General features: G+C 42.5%; 1 protein-coding gene across 1 annotated transcript in view; it reads right to left on the bottom strand.

Annotated features, from left to right (window-relative positions):
- LOC145392951 (pyruvate dehydrogenase phosphatase regulatory subunit, mitochondrial-like) overlaps positions 1-26,585 on the bottom strand; it is an 865,738-nt gene that overhangs the window by 525,478 nt on the left and 313,675 nt on the right. The window lies entirely within an intron of this gene.

The raw sequence follows: 26,585 nt of genomic DNA, 5'->3' as shown, positions 1-26,585 counted from the left end.
CCACTGTTCACTTATATTTACATTCATTACTTTCACTTGCTGTTTACACATTATTTACACATTATTTACAATTCCACTTGCACTGTTTTACTCAATAGAAAGATCGTAGTCACTCTTTTATCAATTGTCAGCCCTTTACCTCTTTCCACATGAGGTTTAGTAGGGGGTAAAGGTCACAGGGCCCTTTGCATGGGGGTGAAAAGTCCCTGAAGCTAGCAAGAGCGAACAGACGTACCTCCACTTCGGAAGATGAGAGTGAACTGATAAGGGTGGGCCGGGGTGGTGGCCTACCTAGGGAAATTCATTACTACCAACGTTAGCCTCTTGACACAGCTAATTTATAGCAGTGAAATGATTGGCAGGAAATCTAGACAATACATTATAAATTAGGTAGTTCCAGGTGAATGTAAATATCACTTAGGCTTCTCTCTTCCCTCCTTATATGTATATTTATTACGAGAATAGATTATACGGCATATTTCAAGGGGAAATAAACAGCGAAGGTTAGTGAACGAGTGCACGTGAGGTGTTGTCAGGTGATAATTAGCCAATTCCAGGTGTATGGCACTCTCACTTACCTTATTTCTTTCTTGTATATATTATTTGGTATAAGAATAGGGCATAGGGCTTATTTCAATGGATGAAATCAGTGAAAAATTCCAGGGATGATTTACCTAGCGTAGCACGGCCAGGCAGGCGAGAGGATAGGGTAATGGAGGGGGGGGTAGGGAGGGGAGTCAAGAACGGGGAGAAATGGCTAAATTGTCAACAATGGATGGGAGTACAGATGAGATTAGGAGTGCTGACTAGTGTTGGAAATTGGCAGTGTTGGACATTGGTACTGATAGATGATACAAGCCCCCACTTGGAAGCCCGGGTGAATTCAAAATAACACAGAATCACAAAAGCGACGCCCCGCGGTATGATCCCTTGCTTCCAAGCATCATGAAAGTGACGCCCCACGGTTAAGGGGTTAATACTGTAGTTTTTTTTTTTTTTTCTATGGAGAGGTATAAAACTTTTGGTTTTCCCCTAACTTCAACTCATCATTTTGACTTCTTATTCCCTTTGTTTTCCTTTTTTGAACATTCTATGATAAAGTACAACTAGTTAGCTTTAAATAACACCAAAACCAACATTCTACCATGAAAAGTGTATTTACACAAAGTGATCAAAGAAAAACATTGTGGAGCAAAGTTGTGGATCAGCATAACAGCACCTGATTCTAGCACAGACAATCTGCCTGGGCCAGAAACCCAATAGGGTTAATATGTGTGGTAAGTGGTATGGAGGACGATTGGATTGTAGTTTTGGGAGAAAACTTAAATGGTCATGTAGGTGACAGATCTGAAGGATAATGAGGACATACACGGGGGTTGTGCACATGGTACGAGGAATGTGGAAGGGGAAAGGATACTTGAATTTAGGGAGGCATTGAACATGATTCTGTGCAACACACATTTTGGGAAAAGAAAGAGTATTTTCATTACACATGAGTCTGGGGGAAACAGTACCCAGACAGACTATGTCCTGATCAGGAGGGCTGATAGGAGGTTGGCGAGGGATGTTAAGTTATAGGGAGGGAAGAGTGTATGCAGCAATACAAATTACTATGTGACATGGTGCTTAATGAGCAGGTGGTGCACAAGAGGACCTATGCATCTAGGAAGAAAATATGGCAGCTGAAAAAACAAGCAGTAAGGGATGCCTTCTACAGTGAAATGAGTGGAGTGATGGTTGAACAGGGAGCTGTTGACAGAAGTGTTAATGAACAGTACAAAGCTCTCAAGAACAATACCTTCAGAACTACTGATTCAGTGTGTGGATAGACAAGGAGCCCCCCCCCAGAAAAATAAAGTAACTTGGTAGTGGGATGAGGGAGTAAAAGCTGCAGTTAAGGAGAAAAGAAGGCTTTTCTGGGAATGCAAAAGGGGTGGTAGCAAAGAAGAATACTTGGGTGCCAAGCATTTGGTTAGAAAAGAGGTATAAAGAGCAAAATTTGATTCTCCGAGACTTTTACTGGATAAACTAAATAGTGTGGAAAGGAAGAATAACAGAACTTGTACTTAAGGTGGCAAATCAGATGAAAAGGGGAAACAGGGATATCACAGGTGAGCAGTATGTGTGAAAAAAGATGGAAGAAAGGTAGTGGTGAAGAGTGAGGATATTAAATATGCCTGGAGAAAGCATTATAACTGGCTGCTGAATGAGGAGTTTAATTGGAACAGGGCAGGTTTGGAGTCAGTTGATCCAGTGTTTGGCTCATAGCCTTTGACTGATGCTGCTACTGTGAACAAGGCAATGAGAAGGATGCAGATGGGGAAGGCGGCAGGTATGTCAAGACTGACTGATGAAATGCTGAAGGCCTCAGAAGATACAGGAGTGAGTATAGTTACTGATTTGATATACACGATTATATACAGTATGTGGGCGATTGTGTGTGTGTATGCCCCAACGCAAGATCGTGCTAGCAGAGTGAGAGAAGAGTTCTGGACAAATGTGGAAATGTGCATGGAAAAATTTGGAAGGAATGAGAGAGTGTTTTTGATCGGTGATATGAACGGTAAAGTAGGGAATGTGAAGGTGGATGGAATAGTTGGTGAGTGGGGTGTGCCTGCTGAGATAGATGAGAATCGCAGTGCGTTAGTGGACATTTGTGCTGGGAGGGGATTGGTGATAGCCAATACCCTCTTCAGGCACAAAATGATCCACAGGTATACATGGCGAGTGATGAGAAGGGTGGGTAGTGAACTGAATGAAAGGAAGGCAATGATTGATTATGTGTGTGTGGATGAAAGGATGCGAAGATGTGTACTGGATGCAAGAGTTTATAGAGGTTGGGGGAGTGGACTTTCTGACCATTACTTGGTGGTGGCCAGAATTAGGATCCATGTAAGATGGAGAACTAGAAGAAGGGAAAGACGAGAGGAAGAAGTAATAGCAAGGAGAGTGGAAAGGTTACAAGAGGATGAGAAAAAGGCAGAGTATAAGAGAGAAGTGGAGGAACGATTGGGCAAATATGAATTGGAGCAGATGGGGGATGTGGAAGGTGTGTGCAGGATATTTACAGAAGAAATATGTGCAGCATGTGATGTGGTGTGTGGGAGGAAGAGAAGACGGAGGGGGGTTCAAGGAACAGCGTGGTGGACTGAAGAGGTGAGACAGGCTGTGGCACAAAAGAAGAAACCATATAATGAATGGATGAGAAATAAGGGCGTGGAAGAAGTTGAGAGGCGGAAGAGAGAGTTATATGTAGAAAGAAAGAGAGAGGTGAAAAGATTGGTAAGAGAGAGTAAGAAGAGAGTGGATGAGGAATTTGGAAGGAATTTGAGTGTAAAGTGGAGGGACTGTAAGAAAATGTTCTGGAAAGAGGTGAAGAGAGTAAGACAGGGTGGAAGTGAGGTTAGCAGGGGAGTGAAAGATAAAAATGGTAGATTACTAGTGGAGAAGGGAGAAAAAGTGAGCAGATGGAGAGAACACTTTAAGGAATTGTTGAACATAGAGGATGGAAGTGATGTGAGTATAAGTGGCTGGGGAATGGCTGGGAGAAGGAGGGAGGTGAGAAGACAGGAAGAAATCAGTAGGAAAGAAGTTGTGGAAGCAATGAAGAAAATTAAATTGGGGAAAGCCCCAGGAATTGACAGAGTGTGTGGTGAAATGCTGAAGCATGGGGGAGAGATAGTAGTAGAATGGATGTGGAAGATGTGCAGATTGGCCTGGGAGGAAGGTAGAGTCCCGGAGGATTGGAAGTCAGGTATAATTATTCCCTTGTACAAAGGAAAAGGGGAAAAAGAAGTGTGTGGTAATCATAGGGGCATTTGCCTTCTTAGTATAATAGGAAAAGTGAATGGTAGGATATTTATTGACAGAGTTAGAGAAAGAACAGAGGAATTAGTTGGGGAAGAACAGGGAGGCTTTAGGAAGGGAAGAGGTTGTGTAGATCGGATATTCATTCTTAGATCTTTAGAGGAAAAGTTTCTAGAGAAGGGAAAGAAGTTGTATGCAGCTTTCATGGATTTGGAGAAAGCATATGACAGGGTGGATAGACAAGGATTGTGGAAAGTATTAAGAATATATGGAGTAGATGGGAAGTTGTTGAATGCTGTGAAGAGTATGTATGATGGTGCTAAGGCTGCAGTGCATGTGGATGGTGAACTAAGTGAATTTTTCTCTTTGAAAATTGGGTTGAAACAGGGATGTGTCATGTCTCCATGGTTGTTCCATCTGTACATGGATGGGGTAATAAAAGAGGTACAAGGTAGGGTAGTGGATGTTGGAGTGGCCCTGGTGAGAGAGGATAGTGTTTGGAAACTCCCTGTACTGTTGTTTGCAGATGATACTGTGTTGTTGAGTGAAGACGAAGGGGAGCTGCAAGGCTTTGTGGGTGAGTTTGGAAGAGTGTGTAAGAAACGGAATCTAAAGGTGAATGTAGGGAAGAGTAAAGTGATGGTCTTTGAGAGAGGTGAAGTCAGTGAATGTACAGCGAGGTTGGATGGTGAGGAATTGGAAAATGTGAGTATGTTTAAGTACTTGGGTAGTGTGATGAGTAAGGATGGAGGTTTGGAGGGTGAAGTGCTTGAAAGGGTATAGCAGGGAAGAAAGGTTGCTGGTTCTTTGAAAGCAGTGATAAGAAACAGGGAAGTGAGCATGGAAGTGAAAAAGTTACTAAATGACAGTATTGTGATACCAACTCTAATGTATGGAAGTGAAGCTTGGACGTTGTTGGAAGGACACAAGTCAAGAGTGAGAGCAGTGGAAATGAGTTATTTAAGAGGAGCCTGTGGAGTCACATGAAGAGACAGGCTGACGAATGAGGATATAAAGGAGTGTTGTGGTGTGGGTGTGGATGTGATAGGAAGCGTTATGAGGAACACACTGAGGTGATTTGGCCATGTGGAGAGGATGGAGAGTGAGAGACTGACGAAGAGAGTGTATGTGAATGAGGTGGAGGGGGGAAGAGGGAGGGGGAGGCCGAGGATGAGATGGAGGGATGGGGTGGAGGGATGGGGTGGAGAGAGGGGGGTGTGAGTTGGAAGCAGGGCAGTAAAATGGCAGGGGACAGGGCGACGTGGAGGTGATTTGTTTGTGGCCACCCCAAATGGGATTGAGGTGTCTGGCAATAGATAGATAGATAGATAGATTATATATGAGTGTTAAGTCCCAGATAACTGGCTACAGAGTGTGATGGTAAATATGTACAAGGGGAAGGGTGATGCCATGAAAAGAAGAAACTATAGAAGCATAAAAGTTTTGGACCAGATAATGAAGGTAATGGAGAGAGTTCTAGAAGGTATGACCAGATAAAGAGCGAATAATGATGAGATGCAGTTTGGGTTTATGCCTTGCAAAGGAAGCACTGATGCCATATTCATTGTTTGGCTGCTCCAGGAAAAATATATAGGAAAGAAATGGGATCTGTATTTTGTTTCTGTTGATTTGAAGAAGGCCTTTGACAAAGTCCCAGGGGAGATGATGAAGTGGGCAACGAGAAAGCTTGCTTTTGCGGAGCAGCTGGTTAAAGTGGTTATGGCTATGTATGTGGGTGCTTGCACTCAGGCGAGGGTGAATAGAGATTTGAGTGATGAGTTGTCCGTGAATCTTGGTGTGCATCTGGGGTCAGACTTGAGCCCCCTGTTAATTATCATGGTGCTTGAAGTCATCTTACCTGGCTTCAGAAATGGACTTCACTGGGAGATGCTGTATGCCAATGATATGGTGTTGATTGCAGAGAACAAAAGGGAGGTGGAGGAAAGATTTAGGAAGTGGAGAGTTGGTATGGGGTACATGAGCTTGACAGTAAATGCCGATAAAACAAAGATGACGGTACCTAGGGTTTGGTGGCGATACTGTCAAACGAGAGCGACAGTGGCAATATGTGGTTTGCCACAAGGGTGTGAGAAAGTAATTCCATCTTGTGCAGTGTTTGTGACATGTGAATGCTTAAGCAATGCAGCGGTATTGGACATACACTGCGAGATAAAGTTGATTTCACATGTGCGGTGTGGCAGGGACAGCATGTGGAGTCTGTCAAGCGTTAAAGGACTGATCTTGCTGGCGAGTCTCTCCAGTGTGTGAAAGAGTTTTGTTACTTGGGAGAAATATTATATGTTAGAGGTGGGGCTGGTGCTAGCTCTGTGGCTAGAGTGAGGATTGGTTGGAAAAAGTTCAGGGAGCTGTTACCTCTCATGATATTGACAGGGCTCTCCCGCCATGCTATGGGATCTCTGTATGCGGCATGTGTTAGGAGTATAATGTACGGTAACAAGACCTGCGCAGCAATGGAAGAGGATATTCGCAGGCTCAAACGTACATAAATGACAATGATTATATGGAAGTGCAGTGTGTCCTTGAATGTGAGGCCTGGGGGGGCTAGGTTTATGATGGATGAGTCAATGACGGGACTGGAATGTACTGATGCTGTGATGAGGAGAGGTAGACTGAGATGGTTTGGGCATGTGGAGAGGATGGGGGATGACAACAGGGTGCAGCATGTGGAAGTGTTAAGACTGGGGGTAGGGTTGCAAAAAAGCAGACCAAAATAGACTTGGTATAACATCACAGAGTGTGACCTCATGGATAAGGAACTGAATAAAGAGGCTTCCAGAGTTCAAGAAACATGGAAACTGCCATTAGATGACCAAGGGCAAAGCATGCAAGCAAGTTGGACCCTTTATAATCAAAATGAAAGAAACATATCTAAACAGAAATGTTATCCTTCATTATGGTACTGTATTTCCCTTTCTGCAGGGGTTACATCACAGAGATTCCGATGAATACTAAATTTCAGTAAATACTGATAACACTCCCCAAAGGGGCCCTGCAGTAGCAATATACCTGTATGGGAGCCTAACCACCCTCTGCATTGCCCCAAAACATCAGCAGACATTGAACCATATACAGTGCCTACAACAGAAATCTTGACATAATAAATAATAAAGAAAAAAAAAAAATGCACAGTAATACATGAATACATTTGGGAGATGGTAAATACAAACTGTGGAGAAGAGACAGAAAAGAAAAAACGGGAGGAGGAGTGATGATAGCGGTGAAGAACAACATAAATGTAGATACCGTGGAAATGGGAGAAAGCAGGGCCGAAATGATAAATATGAAATCAGAAACTGGAGAGAATGGCACGAGAGATATGACGGTAGTGTATGTTCCCTCTAAGACAAGAGCATGGAATGATGATGAATACCAGGAAATGTTGTCAGACATGGGTAGTTATTTACAAAAAATAATTGAGAAAAGCAACAATATAACTTCGGTGGGTGATTTTAACTGTAAAGAAGTGAACTGGGAGGAATGGGACTCAGGAGGCAGCAAAGATTCGTGGGGCACTATATTATTAAATATAATAATGAATAATGTGATGACACAATGGGTTGATGAAGAGACATGGTTCTGAGGTGAGGACACACCAGCAAGGTTAGATTTACTGTTTACCAAAGAACCCGATGTAATAGAATCATTGAAATATTTCTGTCCTATAGCAAAAAGTGATTACGTGGTCATTGAGTTCCAGATGATAATAGAGAACGTCAAGCCAAGAGACGAGCTTCATAGGCAGGGAAGATACAACTTTGGGAAAGCAAATTTTACAGGACTGAGAAAATTTTTTGAAAATGCAGATTGGAGAAAATTCAGAGAAACAAGAAAGATACAGAGGAAATGGGATATCCTTCTAGACCTCTATAATTTGGGAGTGGAAAAATTTGTACCCAGAGTAAGAGGGAATGAAAACAGGAAAAAGGAGTGGTTTAATAGAAGGTGTATGACAGCAAAACAAGAGAGAGATAAGGCATGGAACAACTGGAGAAAGAGAGGTAACAACAGATCAAAGGAAGAATATAAAAGAACTAGGAATGAATACACAAGAATATGTAGAGAAGAAGAAAGGAATTTTGAAAAAGGTATTAATCCTGATTATGACAGAACACAAGAATAAGTTTCAAAGCAAGCCTCAGGACAGTAAATCACTCAGGGGGATGAGGTTGGGTTCATGTAATGTGGGAAGTTTGAGGGGAAGAGCGGGGGAAGTCGCTGAGGCATTCAGTAGGAGGTGGGTGGATGTAGCGTGTTTGCAGGAAGTCCGTTACAGGGGTGGATTAGCCAGAAAGATTGTTGGGAGGGCCTGTTGCTATAAGTTGTTTTGGCAGGGGGGGACAGATGGATATGGGGGTGTTGGTGTGATGGTTGCGGAGAATGTTGTAAGAGTAAGTGATAGGATATTGGTAGTGAAAATTCTATTCAGTAGAAAGATAGCTGCAGTTATATCGGCATATGCTCCACAGGCAGAATTGGATGGAGCAGAGAAAGATAGAGTTTCGGATGATTTAATACATGTAGTAGGTGGTATGCGGGATGATGAGATAGTGGTTTTGGGAGGGGACTTAAATGGTCATGTAGGTGAAGCAGCACAAGGTTATGAAGGAGTACATGGGGGATGTGCGTATGGTATAAGGAATGCAGAAGGGGAAAGGATACTCATGTTTGGGGAGGCAACGGACATGACTGTGTGCAACACATACTTTAGGACAAGAGCGAGAAGGTTAATTACGTATGAATCTGGGGGAAATAGCAGCCAGATAGATTATTTTCTGGTTAGGAAGGCTGATAGGAGGTTAGTGAGGGATGTTAAAGTTATAGGAAGTGAGGAGTGTGTGCAGCAGCACAAACTATTGGTTTGTGATATGGTGCTTAAAGAACGAGTGATGAAAAAGAGGACATATGTACCTAGGAGGAAAGTATGGAAGCTGAAAAACCAAGTAGTATGGGATGCCTTCTACAGCAAGATGAGGAGAGTGGTGGCTGAACAGGGAGCCATAGACAGAGGCATTAATGAACAGTACAGAGCCCTCAAGAACAATCTCATGAGAGTTACTGATGTAACATGGGGTTGGACAAGAGGACCACCAAGACATAAAGTAACTTGGTGGTGGGATGAGGGTGTAGAAGTTGCAGTTAGGGAGAAAAGAAGGCTTTTCCGGGAATGGAAGAAGGGTGGTGGCAAGGAGGAATACTTGGCTGCCAAATGTAGGGCTAGAAGAGAGGTATACAGGGTGAAGTTTGAGTCACAGAGACTTTTACTTGATACCCTGAATCATGGGGAAAGGAAAAATATGATATTTAAGGTGGCAAATCAGATGAAGAGGGATAATCGGGGTATTATAGGTGAGCAGTGCGTGAAGAACGATGAAGGAAGGGTAGTGGTGAACAGTGAGGATATTAAAGATGCATGGAGAGACTATTATATCCGGATGTTGAATGAGGAGTTTGACTGGGACAGGGAAGGTTTGGAGCCAGCAGATCCAGTGTTTGGCCCTTGGCCTTTGATTGATGCTGCTATTGTGAGTGAGGCAATAGGCAGGATGAAGGTGGGGAAGGCAGCAGGTGTGTCTTGGTTGACTGCTGAAATGTTGAAAGCCTCAGGAGATATAGGGATGAGGTTAGTCACTGACCTGATAAATATGATTATTAATGAGTGTGTTGTCCCAGATGATCGGCTGAAAAGCATAATTGTAAATGTGTATAAAGGGAAGGGTGATGCCCTGGAAATAGGAAATTATAGAGGTATAAAGCTTTTAGATCAGATAATGAAGGTAATGGAGAGAGTTTTAGAAGGTATGATTAGAGAAAGAGTGAATATTGATGAGATGCAGTTTGGGTTTATGCCAGGTAGGGGGACCACTGATGTCATATTCATTGTTTGACAGCTTCAGGAAAAATATATTGGTAGGAGAAGGGATCTGTATTTTGTTTTTGCTGATTTGGAAAAGGCCTTTGACAGAGTCCCTAGAGAGGTGGTGAAGTGGGCAATGAGAAACCTTGGCTTGGAGGAGTGGCTGGTTAGGGTGGTTATGGCTACGTATGTGGGTGCTTGCACCCAGGTAAGAGTGAATGGAGATTTGAATGATGAGTTTTCCATGAACGCTGGTGTACATCAGGGGTCAGTTTTGAGTCCCATGTTGTTTATCATGGTACTTGAGGTCTTCTCATAATGACTTTAGAAACGGACTCCCGTGGGAGATGTTGTATGCTGATGATTTGATGTTGATTGCAGAGGATGAAAGGGAGGCGGAGGAAAGGTTTAGGAAGTGGAGAGATGGTATGGGGCACAAGGGCTTAAGGGTAAATGCAGATAAAACAAAAGTGATGATATCTAGGGTTGGTGGTGGTACTGTCAAAGATGAGGGAGAGTGGCCATATGCAGTTTGTCGCAAGGGCGTGGGAAGTAATTCTATCTTGTGGGGTGTTTGTGATAAGTGGGTGCACAAGAGATGTAGTGGTATCAGTGGTAGACTGTGAGATAATACTGATTTTATGAGTACAGTGTGTCGGGGAGAGCAGGCGGAGATTGTCAGGCGTGAAAGGATTGAACTTGCTGGTGAATCTCTTGAGTGTGTGGAAGAGTTTTGTTATTTGGGAGACATGTTGTGTGCTGGAGGTGGGGCTGGAGCTAGCTCTGTGGCTAGGGTGAGAAGTGGTTGGAAGAAGTTCAGGGAGCTCTTGCCTCTTCTGACATTGAGAGGGCTCTCCCTACATGCTAAGGGGTCTTTGTATGCAGCATGTGTTAGGAGTGTAATGCTGTATGGTAGTGAGACCTGGGCAGTAAATGAGGAGGATATTCGCCAGCTCAGACGTACAGAAATGACAATGATTAGGTGGATGTGCAGTGCGTCCCTGTGTGCAAGGTCCAGGGGGGCAGGGTTTACGATTGAAGAGCTGAGAGGTAGGATGGGACTGGAGAGTATTGGTGTTGTGATGAGGAGAGGTAGATTGAGATGGTTTGGACATGTGGAGAGGATGGGGGATGATAATTGGGTGAGGAAGGTGAGAAGTGTTAATATTGGGGGTGGGGTTATGAGGGGTAGACTGAGAAAGACATGGGACGAGGTCATTAAGTGTGACCTCAGGGTTAAGGGACTGAACAGGGAGGCTGCAGTGGATCGTGCAGCGTGGAAAGCCGCCATTAGGTGACCAAGGCCTACGCATGCAAGCATGTTGGAGCCTTTAAAGACGAAACGAAAAATGAAACGTATAATAGACAAATGCAAGGACGAACCCAAACTGTTTTATAGATTTATCAATGGCAAACTGAAACAAAAGGAAGGCATCACCAACTGAAAGTAAAAGGAGAGGTCTATAAAGATGCAGCAATGCACGATGAAATAATGAACAAATGTTTCCAATCAGTTTTCACTAATGAAGAATAGTTTATGGAAGGGGAGGAAGTGATTAGAAATGTACCAATGATAGAAGATATAAAAGTGGAGGTACAGGAAGTGTATAAATTACTGGAAACTCAAGATGTAAGGAAAGCCCCAGGACCTGATGGAATTTCTAATTGGGTACTCAAGGAATGCAGTGAACAACTGGCGGAAAAAATTCACAGTTTAATAGTGTGTTCTCTGGAAGAGGGGAAAGTGCCACAAGAATGGAAGAGGGCAAATGTGGTACCAATTTATAAGGGAGGAAACAGGGAAGAACCCCTGAATTAGAGATCAGTGCCTCTAACCAGCATGGTCCCAAAATTGTGTGAGAGAGTCCTTAAAGACAGATGGATAAATTATCTGGAAGAGATTAATATTTTGGCTGAATGTCAGTTTGGAATTAGAAGTGGAAGGTCATGTGTTTCCAACTTGTTGAGCTTTTACTCAAGAGCGATTGACGTGGTACAGGAAGGAGATGGTTGGGTGGATTGTGTGTACTTAGACTTGGAGAAGGCCTTCGACAAGGTACCTCATAAGAGACTAATGTGGAAATTAGAGTATATAGGAGGACTGAAGGGGAAACTTCTGGAATGGATGAGAGACTTTTTAAGAGACAGACAAATGAGGACAGTAATAAAGGACAGGATGTCTGGATGGAGGGAAGTAACAAGTGGAGTCCCTCAAGGCTCGGTGTTGGCGCCAGTAATGTTCCTGATTTACGTAAATGATATGGTAGATGGAGTGAACAGCTATGCAAGTCTGTCTGCTGATGATGTAAAGATCTTAAGGAAGGTAGAGGTTGAGGAGGATTGTAAAATGCTGCAGGAGGATCGGGATAGGATATAAGATTGGAGCCGGATGTGGGAAATAAAATTTAATGTAAAGAAATGTAAAATATTGGAAATGGGTAAAAGTACCACGAGGCCATCGTTGAATTATTTCTTGGGTAATGAATTAATCACAAAAAGGAGAGAAGAGAAAGATTTGGGAGTGCTGGTCCAAGATAGTTTGTCACCTGAAAAACACATTAACAAGATAGTTAGAGAGACGTATAAACTCTTGACTAACATAAGAGTAGCATTTCAGTATATAGATGAGGAGATGATGAAAAAATTGATAGTGGCCATGATCCGCCCCAGGTTAGAATATGCAGCTGTAGCATGGTCCCCACACAAAAAGAAAGATATTAACAAGATTGAGAGAATACTAAGAACAGCAACCAAGATGGTCCCCAGTCTGGCAGATCTGTCATACAGAGATAGGCTGGAAAAGCTGGATTTGCCTTCCTTAGAGGAAAGGAGAAAGAGGGGAGACATGATTGCAGTGTTCAGGACCATGACAGGAGTAGATAAAATTGACAAAGAAGATCTGTTTGTATGGTATAAGAGAGCAACAAGAGGACATGGAATGAAATTGAAGAAGACAAGTTGCTTGAAGGATATCAAGAAATATAGCTTTCCTTATAGAAGTACAGACTTATGGAATAGCCTGGACAAAGAGATCGTCCAGTCTAAAAACTTAAACGAGTTTAAAGCTAAATTTGACTTACTGAGAAACAGCGACAGAAACCCACGAGCATAGCACATTTTGTGTAATCAAAATTAGGTATATTAGTTAAATACATAGATATTTGGAAAGACTTAGAGAAAGAGGAGGTGCAGGAGAAAAACATTCATGTGTGTAAAAGTAGACTAGATAAATGAGGATATGGAGACAGGACAACACGAGCATTGCTCAATTCCTGTATACTATAAATAGGTAAATACTTATAGGTAAATACATTTATTTGGAAGCTTACATCAGTACAGTACTTAGTCAAACTGCCCTTGGCATGCAACACTTTTCTCAGCCTGGACACCATGGAATCAGCCCAATTAACAACATATTCCTCGTCCATAGTGCGCCAAATCCTCTTGAGAGATTCCTCCATGTCCTTCACATTTGACAGGCATGTCTCACTAACCATCTTCTTATTTATCTTGTTCTGAGCATTTTCAATGGGACTGAGGTCAGGTGAGTTGCCTGACCACTCTAGGACCTCAATCCCATTGTCTTGCAACCACTTTTGAACCACTTTTGTCCTGTGGGTTGGTGCTCCATCATGCATAAAAAATCATATCGATGAATAGGATTGAAGGGCAGCAAATGTTCCTTCAGCACATCCAGATATTGTTTCCCATTAATTGTTGCATTCTTTGGTAAGAAATACAGCCCACCTCTTCCCACATTATCAGTGAAAGCCCCCCAAACCATGACACTTTCAGGGTGCTTCACAGTTTTCACAGTATACTTGGGGTCATACCTTGACACACCAATGGGATGACATACCACTTTAGAGGAACTCCAGACCAGCCTGAATGTTGATTCATCTGAAAACAATACTTTCTTCCACTGCTCTGATGTGAAGTGAATGTACTTCTTACAAAAAACAATCCATTTTCTCTTCATGGCTTCCATGAGCATTGGTTTCTTGGCAGCATGACATGCAGGTAAGCCATGAGCATGTTTCAGCTTGGGTTGGATTGTCCGAATTGCAACGTTCTTCAGCAAATCTGGGAACCTCTTCCTCAGTTCTGCAGCTGTTACAGATGGATTAGCCAATACTTCATGCTGTAGAACCTTGCCAGCCCTCATAGAGGTCTTCTTCTTGCAACCAGTGCCCTTCTTACTCTTGGGAACAGCACAGGGAGGGAGGGTATCGGCAACATGCTAGTGGTCATAAACAGCTTGCCTTGAAATGCCTATCTGACCTGCCACATTAACCACAATGTTTCCTTGCTCAGGCAGCAGCAAGGAACATGTCTTTTCTTCAACCGTCAACTTCTTTTATCCCATTCCAGCAACCAAGAGTAAAACTAGAGTAGAAAGAAAGAGGAAATTGGGGGGAAAGCTTGCCCTGGAGCATTCAAACACTCCACTCTTCCTGGGAGATGGCCAGAGCATCACTGCCAGTCCTTGCTCACTGAGTGGGAAGGCAAGGGTATATCAAGCAGCCAGACGTACGATCAGTCTCACCAGGTGAATGGAATGCCTGTCACACAATTTTAAACTTGACACAATCATGTGTCAAGATTTCTATTATTTATATATCATGTCAAGATTTCTGTTGCAGCCACTATACTGTACTGTATAGATATCATAATAATTATTGTCAGTACAATATCCAATATTAACAAAATATTTATCTTACCTCTTCCCTCATGCCCTGTATGCTCACTTCTGTTCTTGAGCACTTGAGTAACCGTTTTTCTATATCATCTACCAATAAGTTGTTGTGGAAAATAATTATACCTTCAATTACCTACTTAACAGTGGATATACATGAACATCTACACATCTTTTACCTCCACCTTGCCCTCATTACCAGGAGATCAGCTGAATTTTATTTACAACCTTTGTATGCAATTGGTGTGGTGCAATAATTCCACGTTCCTTGTGTTTACTGTTCATTCATTCATTCATCATCTAATCCAGTGTTGTTCCATGAGGTGCATAGGAGCCCGGGGCTAGGCAAATTGGTACTGACATTTGAGATGAGCGTGACCAGCCTCACTCATCCCTGAGTGAAATTATGTGAGCAATAAACCCCAACCATCCCTTGAATATAAACCTGCACCGGCTCAATCCAATTGGAGTTATTCACAATATATTTATGATAATGCAACTTACCTAAGTCTGCTATCTTGTACGAATAACAAAATCTTAACACGTTACCCATGTACTGAGTCACTGGTGTATCATTTGATGTATTCTTCTGTAGCATGATGGTACAATAATGAGTAATAATTTATTTTCAATTTTTCATATAACTCAATCCTTGAGTAACACGTGGTTGAGTAACACGTTTTTGTTCTAACGCGGTCACCATAATGAGACAAGTCATGTCAACACGTGGAAAAACTCGAGCTCAGGCGGGAAGTCAGCTGGCCTGGCGACTAAATTTGAAAGTCGCGCGTGATGACGTCACCCTCTAAACTCTGGGTACTTTTCCTGGGCGCATAGTTCCGTTCTGTATGGGTATTGATCTCAATACCACACCCAGCCACCTAAGCCAAGCAGCCCTAGTGGGATAGGTTAGGTGTTAGGTTGAAAAAATTTTGCCTGGGAAACACACTGAGCATATTTTTGAGAAAAACCTATGGTTAGTTTTGAAACAACTGGGCGAGCATCGTTCCTGGCTGAGGGTTCCCGGTGGTGAGATGAATACACATACAGAATGGAAATATGCTTCATGGGCACACTCAAGGCCAAATGGTTAGACAAAATTTATGGGTTTCGCAATTTCAGGGGATGAAATGGAATGAAAATGTATGCTAATCAGGAAAAAAAAAAATCCTTATGTTCTCATGAGTTAGGGTTCAGTTCCACATTCTTCATTCGATTTCATGCTTTCCAACACATTTTGGACCAACTGGGCATATGGTTATCAGTCCTTTCTTATGCCTCACCTAGTTCTTACCCACTCATAATGGGTTTTGCAGTTTTAAGGGACGAAATGGAATGAAAATGTTTGCTAGACAAAAAGTTACTCTTTTATCCATGTGTTCTTGTAAATTAGCGTTCAGTTCTACATTCTTCGTTCGATTTAGTGCTTCTCAACACATTTCCAACTAACTAAGCATACGGTTATGTCCTTTCTTGCGCTTCGCCTAATTCTACCCCACACTCATACTGGGTTTCACAGTTTTAGAGGACGAAATGGAACGAAAATGTTTCCTAATTAAAAAAAAAAAAACTTTCATCCATGGGTTCTCGTAAGTTACTGTTCAGTTCCACATTTTCATTCGAATTCGTGCTTCCCAACACGTTTCGGACCGACTGAGCATATGTCTATAAAATCCTTTCTCGCATCTCACTGACTTTACCTCACAGTCATATGAGTTTCGCGGTTTTAGGGGACAAAACTGAATGAAAATGTTTGCTAACCAGAAAAAAAATTACTTCCATCCATGTTCTCTCACAAGTTAGCGTTCAGTTTCACATTCTTCGATCTTCTTCTTGATAGTCTTGTATTTTTTGGATTACTTATGGGATGTAAATAATCGTTTCATGCTGAATCTGTTTCCCCGTTGTTTTTAGCTGTGTTACACTGTGTCAACTCGTTTGACTCGTCAGGGTTACAGCGAAAGGGCCAGTCCTAAATGTTTAACTACAATTGACCTAACCTAGCCTAACTATACTTAATAATTTAACCTAATCTAACCTAGCATCCAGTTGGGAAATTGGGAGACGAAAACCACCTTTGAGTACGTCAAGACAATCATAGGTACAGCTTAAGGAACGTGATGATAAAATGTGGGAAGTTTTTCTGCAGGAAGTTGTAATTTATCACCCTTAAAATAGTCAGAAAAACACCGAAAACAAACTGGAGGAATATGAATTGAACTGGTAAGGTCCTTCTACTGCTTTAAGTAAAGCGCACATTTACCAAAATGGCAAAAAAGTGTGGAGTACATGAAAGCACCATCATAACGATTTGGAAGGACCAGGAGAAGATAAACATTGTGCGAAGGAAGTGATGCGAACCTTGTAGCACTGAAAGTTTATATTTGTCCTGAAGCTGACTGAGAAGCTTAGGCCTATAGGGCGTTATGTGGAGCATCAGAGAAATTGTCATTTTTACTCCTCCTTATCACCTTACCCCACGTAAATTACCCCCACTTATATGCACCATCAGGTAAAACAGTGATATAATCGTTGTAATTAAGATCACCAATGATATTAGAAATAGCATTAACAAAAAGGTCGGGCTAGGTACCCTTATGTTGATACGTAGCTTCCCGGCATTCATTCCCCACCCCCCACCGATAATGTTGTCAAAGTTTCGCCTTCTCGTATCATGTGGCCTTCGGGAGAGATGTTAGGCCGTATGGTTAGACTAAAGTTTATGGGTCTGGCAGTTTTAGAGGACGAAATGGAACGAAAATGTTTGCAAACCGAAAAAAAAAAAAGTACTCTTTCATCCATGTGTTCTTGTGAGTTTGCATTTCGTTTCACATTCTTCGTTCGATATCGCTTTTCCCAACACATTTCGGACTGACTGAGCAGTTTAGCCATATGCTTAGTCTGTCTGAAAAGTGTAGGGAAGCGCGATATCAAATGAAGAATGTGAAACGGAACGCTAACTCAAGAGAACACAAGGATGAATGTAATTTTTTCTGGTTAGCACACATTTTTGTTCTGTTTCGTCCCCTAAAGCCATCAAACCCATGAATTTTCATCTAACCATATGGCCTAAGGTTTCTCCTGAAGGCAACATGATACAAGAGATGGCAAAACTTTGACAACAACATTGGGGTTGAGGGGAGGGAGGAAAATACCATGGAGCTACGTATCAATTAAAGGGTACCTAGCCCAACTTCTGTTTTTGTTAATGCTATTTTTAATACCACTGATTTCTTAAATAACAATAGTTACGTCTCATTGTTTTACCTGATGGTGGGTGCAAGTAAGGGTTTATTTACGTGGGGTTAGGTTGTAAAAAGGGGTAAAAGTGAGTTATGATAAGTCGCCAGAACACATTGTACCATTATACACATAAACATATTGTCTGAGTGATGCGGATTTGGGTACCACGGTCCTTGTCCAGTCCCTATTGCCCGCGGTACTCGAGGATTGAGTGTATTTCACGTTCATGAATATTAACTGGGCAGATTTTTTGTTGCTGCTTCTACAGCAGAAAACATACTGAATAGGATAATGATATAATACTAGAGAAATGCCAACCAGTATTTGTTAAGAGAATATACACTCAACCCTCTGCTATCACGGGTTCCGCTATAGCGTATCTCGCTATCAAGCCTATATAAAAAACTACTCAAATACCTTTATCATGCGCTAAATGCCTACTATCGCGCACCACAAATGTTCGAAATTTTCAAAAAGACCAGGCTCCAGTGCTTCGTCCAGCCAACAAAAGCGTCAATCTGTGATTGGTCATGTGATGTCAGCGCCAGCCGAGCACTGATTGGCCACCCGACCGAGTCTCCTGCCCACCAAACCATTCAAGCGCACGCCATCAGACCGTGAACAGTGATAGCAAGAACAATAACCTTTTTTATGATATGACCATGGCCAATGTACCCCCTCCCTGTTCCCCTACCATCACCCAACATAATGCTGCGACACCTGGCAAAGGAAATAAAGAAGAGGAAGAACCTAAGTTATGCATATAAACTGGAAATGTGAAACTTATAGAGAATGGTGAGACCAAGCGAAGTGTGGGGAAGAAATATAACATCAGTGAATCAACTGTGAGGGGTATTTATAAGAATCGTGATCACATCATAAAACATGCTCATTTTTAGAGTATTATATATTAATATGTGGTACAAAAAGGGTATCTTAGGGGTAAATATTGAGGTCATGGCACCAATTAGAATCATTACCATAAGTTCTTCAATTCGGCTATCACGGTTTCGGCTATAGCGCAGCCATAGCGGGACCAATTGGGAGTGATAGCCGAGGGTTGAGTGTATGTCAGACTTCCAGTAGTGACTATTATATTTCATTTACATGTCACACAATAATATTAATTGCACAAAAACATTGAAAAATAACCCTGTCTTGCAGAACTAGGGCCATGAGATGCAAATACACTTTTCATTAAAAAAAAAGTATATTTACTAATGATAAATATTTGTGATTTTTACTGCAAGAAAAATGGAGTAACCACTCTTGTTCTGAACAATTCTACATTCACTTATTAGGAAACAAAAAAAGAAATAAGTCCTGGATTTTCTGGTTAGCAGACATTTTTTATAATTATAAGTGATTAATTATATATGTGGTAGGTGGGGGCACTCACCATCCACTCACTCAGTGTAGTGGTGCTCTCGGGTGTCTGCCCTGTCCTCTCCTCCAGCCTTCTTTCCATCCATCTTCTTCTGTCTTTCTTTCTTCGTCTTTCTGCCTACGGGTGACTTTACACTCCCTCTTCTGTCTTTCTTTCCTTCATTCTTTCCTCTTCCTTCTGCCTGTGGGTGACTCTACACTGAGTGACAAGCCAAATGGTTTCTTGTACACCAGGAAACCATTTACTACGCTGGGTGGTAACCATATAACCAAATTTTGGCGCCTGGTGGTTTAGTGGGTAATTTTTGTGCTCCAATCGGATTGAGCCAGTGAAGGTTTATATCCAAGGGGTGATTGGGGTTTATTGCTCATGTAATGCCACTCAGGGATGAGTGAGGTTGGTCACTCTCATCTTAAATGTCAGGACCAACTGCCTAGCCCCGGGCTCCTACGCTCCTCATGGGGCAACGTAGGACTGGATGATGGATGGATGGATGGATGGATTAATTATAATTAATGACTATGGTACTTATAATTATCCTTAGCTGGATACTGCCGATTACTATTACAGCATTCAACGTACCCAGCTGTCACGATGCTTGGATGTAAGAAATACTGTCTTCATTGATGCAAAAACCTTCAGAAGGCCAGTGAAGAGATTAGAAGGAGGAAAAAGGAAGAAGAAACAAGATACAGTAATAAGAAAAAAGGTAGTGCTGGACCTTTATTTGGATTTCCGTCAACTACCAAAATAGCCAAGTGCCAACTGGAACTTCACGACAGAGAATGAGATGATAACAAACCAAAGAGACCGGAAGAGCCAGGTAAGGGTGAGCGGAGACTACGCTACCTGGGCAAAACTAGTACACAAACATCAGTGATCCACTATTGGTGCAACATGCGATATGAGAAGAAAATATTAGGATACCACGTGTTGGGCGACCAGTGACACACTACTTTTATGAAGGCATATCTCTCATTGGGACTCAGTGAAGCGACATACCACCTCTCACTGTGATAGCTCCATGCAGACTGTTGGGAGAACATTCTGAAGTGAATCATGGCCTGGGAGAGAAATCATATTAAGCAAATGGGGGTAACGTGTTAAACAGTGATGCAATAAATGTGTGCCAATGTGTGTGTGCGTGAAATGCGTGGAAAAAGGTGTCAGAGGTTGATATTTACAGCTGGTACATCATACAGTACTTAACTCAAATGTCAAATGCATAATGCTTCAACAGTGACACAAATCATGTAAAAGAAATATTTTAGGAGACTGCTGCCTACCAACAAATCTGTGTTTGTTAAATGTGAGTAAAAATCATGAGCTAATGACATCTGACAAGTGCTGTTGTGTTGTTATAGGATATTTACTGTATTTTCACCTGCCATGGATCTTCAGAATCTTACCACATTACTTTGTAAACTTGTAAATTGTTGGGTTGTCAACACTGTGACTGTCTTTGAAAACACACACAAAGACTGTTATTAACCCATTTCAGTCAGTAACATGCTGAACTTCTGAATGTTATCAGGTTTTATGTGGTACATGGTTGTGTTTCCATCATCATCTCATATACAGTAATCCCTGTAAGACCTGGACGCCAAGTCCCAGACACCCCAAGTCCCAGACATTTTGGGCTAGGGCCTTCGGAAACCAAAAATGGCCAAAAAAACATCTATCTATCTATCTAATGCCAGATGCCTCAATCCCGTTTAGGGTGACCACAAACAAATCGCCTCCAAGTCACCCTGTCCCCCGCCATTTCACTGCCCTGCTCCCAACTCACACCCCCCTCTCTCCACCCCATCCCTCCACCCCATCCCTCCATCTCATCCTTGGCCTCCCCCTCCCTATTCCCCCCTCCACCTCACTCACATACACTCTCTTCGTCAGTCTTTCACCCTCCATCCTCTCCACATGGCCAAACCACCTCAGTGTGTGTTCCTCATAACGCTTCCTATCACATCCACACCACAATGCTCCTTTATATCCTCATTCGTCAGCCTGTCTCTTCATGTGACTCCACAGGCTCCTCTTAAATAACTCATTTCCACTGCTCTCACTCTTGACTTGTGTCCTTCCAACAACGTCCAAGCTTCACTTCCATACGTTAGAGTTGGTATCACAATACTGTCATGAAGTAACTTTTTCACTTCCATGCTCACTTCCCTGTTTCTTATCACTGCTTTCAAAGAACCAGCAACCTTTCTTCCCTGCTATACCCTTTCAAGCACTTCACCCTCCAAACCTCCATCCTTACTCATCACACTACCCAAGTACTTAAATGTACTCACATTTTCCAATTCCTCACCATCCAACCTCGCTGTACATTCGCTGACTTCACCTCTCTCAAAGACCATCACTTTACTCTTCCCTACATTCACCTTTAGATTCCGTTTCTTACACACTCTCCCAAACTCATTCACCAAGCCTTGCAGCTCCCCTTCATCTTCACTCAACAACACAGTATCATCTGCAAATAACAGTACAGGGAGTTTCCAAACTCTATCCTCTCTCACCAGGGTCACTCCAACATCCACTACCCTACCTTGTACCTCTTTTATTACCCCATCCATGTACAGATGGAACAACCATGGAGACATGACACATCCCTGTTTCAACCCAACCTTCAAAGAGAAAAATTCACTTAGTTCACCATCCACACGCACTGCAGCCTTAGCACCGTCATCCATACTCTTCACAGCACTCAACAACTTCCCATCTACTCCATATATTCTTAATACTTTCCACAATCCTTGTCTATCCATCCTGTCATAGGCTTTCTCCAAATCCATGAAAGCCGCATACAACGTCTTTCCCTTCTCTAGAAACTTTTCCACTAAAGATCTAAGAATGAATATCTGATCTACACAACCTCTTCCCTTCCTAAAGCCTCCCTGTTCTTCTCCAACTAATTCCTCTGTTCTTTCTCTAACTCTGTCAATAAGTATCCTACCATATACTTTTCCTATTATACTAAGAAGACAAATGCCCCTATGATTACCACACACTTCTTTTTCCCCTTTTCCTTTGAACAAGGGAATAATTATACCTGACTTCCAATCCTCCAGGACTCTACCTTCCTCCCAGGCCAAGCTGCACATCTTCCACATCCATTCTACTACTATCTCTCCCCCATGCTTCAGCATTTCACCACACACTCCATCAATTCCTGGGGCTTTCCCCAATTTAACTTTCTTCATTGCTTCTACAGCTACTATCCTACTGATTTCTTCCTGTCTTCTCACCTCCCTCCTCCTCCCAGCCATTCCCCAGCCACTTATACTCGCATCACTTCCATCCTCTATGTTCAACAATTCCTTAAAGTGTTCTCTCCATCTGCACACTTTTTCTCCATTCTCCACTAGTAATCTACAATTTTTATCTTTCACTCCCCTGCTAACCTCACTTCCACCCTGTCTTACTCTCTTCACCTCTATCCAGAACATTTTCTTACATCCCTCCACTTTACACTCAAATTCCTTCCAAATTCCTCATCCACTCTCTTCTTACTCTCTCTTACTAATCTTTTCACCTCTCTCTTTCTTTCTACATATAACTCTCTCTTCCGCCTCTCAACTTCTTCCACGCCCCTATTTCTCATCCATTCATTGTATGCTTTCTTCTTTTGTGCCACAGCCTGTCTCACCTCTTCAGTCCACCACGCTGTTCCTTGAACCCCCCTCTGTCTTCTCTTCCTCCCACACACCACATCACATGCTGCACATATTTCTTCTGTAAATATCCTGCACACACCTTCCACATCCCCCATCTGCTCCAATTCATATTTGCCCAATCGTTCCTCCACTTCTCTCTTATACTCTGCCTTTTTCTCATCCTCTTGTAACCTTTCCACTCTCCTTGCTATTGCTCCTTCCTCTCATCTTTCCCTTCTTCTAGTTCTCCATCTTACTTGGATCCTAATTCTGGCCACCACCAAGTAGTGGTCAGAAAGTCCACTCCCCCAACCTCTATAAACTCTTGCATCCATTACACATCTTCGCATCCTTTCATCCACACACACATAATCAATCATTGCCTTCCTTTCATTCAGTTCACCACCCACCCTTCTCATCACTCGCCATGTATACCTGTGGATCATTTTATGCTTGAAGAGGGTATTGGCTATCACCAACCCCCTCCCAGCATAAATGTCCACTAACACACTGCCATTCTCATCTATCTCAGCAGGCACACCCCACTCACCAACTATTCCATCCACCTTCACATTCTCTACTTTACCATTCATATCACCGATCAAAAACACTCTCTCATTCCTTTCAAACTTTTCCATGCACACTTCCACATTACTCTTCTCTCACTCTGCTAGCACGATCTTGAGTTGGCGCATACACATACACAGTCGCCCACATTTGTATTCCAACTTTCAATTTTACCTACACAATCCTTGACCCAAGTGATCCATACTGTCTTATGCTCTTCTTCCATCTTTTACTCACAACTATACATACTCCTTCCTTTGCCCTTTCATTCTCACCTACTCCTGCACATATACCCCATCCATACTCCCATTCTCTCACACTTTCTCCTCTCCATTTTGTTTCAGGTATTCCACATACATCCACTTTCGCACCCTCAAGCACCTGGACAATCTCTCTCTTTTTCACCTCATCATTCTCTCCTCTTACATTCCATGTTGCCATTACCAAGTCTTTTGTCAGGTCCTGGGAGAAAAAAAAAAAAAAAAATCCAACATGTTTTCAACCGTACTTCGAACTTAGCGCGTGCCGCCCAACAGCTGTGTTTTCGCGCAGTGTAGAGCACCCCCCTGCATCCACCCCTCCCCAGTTCCCACCTAACTACCGTCATGACTAGATGCTCGTCGCAATAACTGCCCCATGTGCTCATTTTTGTGAATAAACAGTGAATAAATTGCAATAGCTCGCCATTAGACCACAAGGGAATTTACACTGTTGTACAGTGTTAAGAAATTATAATTCAGAGTGCAAAGGAATAAGTGCAGAATGTAAATTGGCATGTTGCAACTGGCGTGGCACAAGTAAAAACAGAGTGTACAGCGCTGAACAATTATAATTCACTGAGCAAAGGATTAAGAGCAGCACAAAGCTGGATTACTACAGTATATGTCCTTCAAATGCACCTTCACCACTGTCAGAGCCTTAGGGGAGGTGGGTTAATCTTCGTGACAGTCACGGACATGTTGTAAGTATCCTGTACATTGCTAAAAATTTTCCATACTCACTTCTAATTCCTCATTCTCTAGTTCCTTTTCATTTATTTCATGCTTTCTGTCCCTCATTTGTGTGAACAGGGTCTTAAATAGGTGCTGTGCAAGTCTGGTAGGGAGTTATTTAGGTGGTTTTCAAGGTTAGGTTGGGTTAGAGTCCATAGGTACCTGTCCAGGGAGCATTTTCCCAAGTCCCGGACATGCCTTTGGCTCTATTACGTCGAATCTTGGAGAGATTATTGTACTACATTCTTGGGGTTGGAGTGTTATGTTGCATAAATTTTTCATAACAATGGTTGTTTCTATTGTCATTTAATTTCAGAACTAATTTTAGGAATTGAAAATGGCAGTGAATTAATGTATTATGGTATGGTAGCTATCTATCTATCTAAAGCCTGACACCCTAATCCTGCAAAGGGAATACTTTCATATGAATTAGCTAGTCATTATTAGGTAATATGTAAAGGCACTAGATTTTGTGATTTTTCCACCAGATTGGCAACACTGGAGTGGTCCACACTGGACAAACAAGGGGAGTTGGAGTGCAGGCCACATGTGAAAGCATGGGAAGGGTTGTGAAGGCAGGAACAACGCATCATGTGGAAGTCCACTGACAGTTTCCCACACTTCTCAGATATTTTTGAAGAATGAATGATAAATACAGTTATCTATCAGTGTGCTGTCCCAAATGATTGGCTGAAGAGCGTAATTGTAAATGTGTACAAGTGGAAGGGTGATGTCCTGGAAAGAGGAAGTTATAGAGGCATAAAGCTTTTACACCCGATAATGAAGGTAATGGAGAGAGTTTTAGAAGAGAAAGAGTGACTATTAAGGAGATGTAGTTTGGGTTTATGTCAAGCTAAGGGACCACTGATGCCACATTTGTTCAAGAGCTTCAGGAAAAATATATAGGAAAGAAAAGAGAACTGTACCTTGTTTTTGTTGATTTGGAGAAGGCCTTTGACAAAGTCCCTACAGGGGTGGCAATGTGGGCAATGAAAAAGCTTGAGATCGAGGAATGGCTGGTTAGGGTGGCTATGGCCATGCATGTCGGTGCTCGTACCCAGGTAAGGGCGAATGGATATTTGAGTGATGAGCTTTCTGTGAATGCTGGTGTGCACCAGGGGTCAGTTTTGAGCCCCTTGTTGTTTATCATGGTACATGAAGCTCTCTCACATGACTTCAGAAATGGACTCCAGTGACAGATGTTGTATGCTGAATATTTGGTGGTGTTGCAGAGAATGAAAGGGAGGCAGAGGAAAGACTCAGGAAGTGGAGAGATGGTATATGGCACAAGGGCTTAAGAGTAAATGCAGATAAAAGATAAGTGACGGTATCTAAGGTTGGTAACAGTATTGTCAAAGAAGAGGGAGAGTGGCCAAGTGCATTTTGCTACAAGGACATGGGAAGTAATTCCATGTTGTGCAGTGTCTGCGATAAGTGGGTGCATAAGAGATGTGGTGGTATTGGAGGTAGATTGAGAGTTCATGCTGATTTCATGTGTGCGGTGTGTTAGGGACAGCAGGTGGAGATAGTCAGGTGTGAAAGGACTGAACTTGCTGGTGGGTCTCTTGGGTGTGTGGAAGAGTTTTGTTACTTGGGAGACATGTTATGTGCTGGGGATGGGGCAGGAGCTAGCTTTGTGGCTAGAGTGAGAAGTGGTTGGAAGAAGTTCAGGGAACTGCTGCCTCTCCTGACACTGAGAGGGCTCTTCCACTGTGCTAAGGGATCTTTGTATGTGACATGTGTTAGAGCGTAATGTTGCATGGTAGTGAGACTCGGGCAATAAAGGAAGAGGATATTCCCAGGCTCACACATCCAGAAATGGCAATGATTAGGTAGATACGAAGTGCATCCCTGTGTGTGACGCCTGGAAGGGCTAGGTTTATGAAGGAAGAGTTAAGGGGTAGGATGGAACTGGAGTGTATTGATGTTGTGATGAGGAGAGGTAGACTGAGATGGTTTGGGCATGCGGAGAAGATGGGGGATTATAACTGGGTGCAGAAAGTGAAAAGGGTTAATCTCAGGGGTAGGGCTGCATGAGAAAAGAAAAAGACCAAGGAAGGGGTCACTGAGTGTGACTTCAGGGATAAGGGACTGAACAGAGAAGCTGGCAGAGATTGAGCAGCATGGAGAGCTGCCATTAGGTGACCAAGGCAGACACATGCAAGCACATTGGAGCCTTAAAAAACAAACAAACGAATGACCATCTGCTCTCCACGAGCAAAGCAATCCCAGCAAGAGCAAGACTCACAAAGTGCAAGGGACTATTGTATATCCATGAGAACATCTATATTTTTCTGCTAAAATACTGTTTAATAATTTGTGAGTACAGCTAGTGCACTTTTAAATTTTCTTCTTATTG

The sequence above is a fragment of the Coenobita brevimanus genome, chromosome 23 (assembly GCF_032717465.1).
Source record: "Coenobita brevimanus isolate Jiangsu-jjx chromosome 23, ASM3271746v2, whole genome shotgun sequence".
In the NCBI taxonomy this organism is placed as follows: domain Eukaryota; kingdom Metazoa; phylum Arthropoda; class Malacostraca; order Decapoda; family Coenobitidae; genus Coenobita; species Coenobita brevimanus.
Note: the sequence above shows the minus strand (reverse complement) of the source record. Positions and strands in the feature narration are given on the sequence as shown.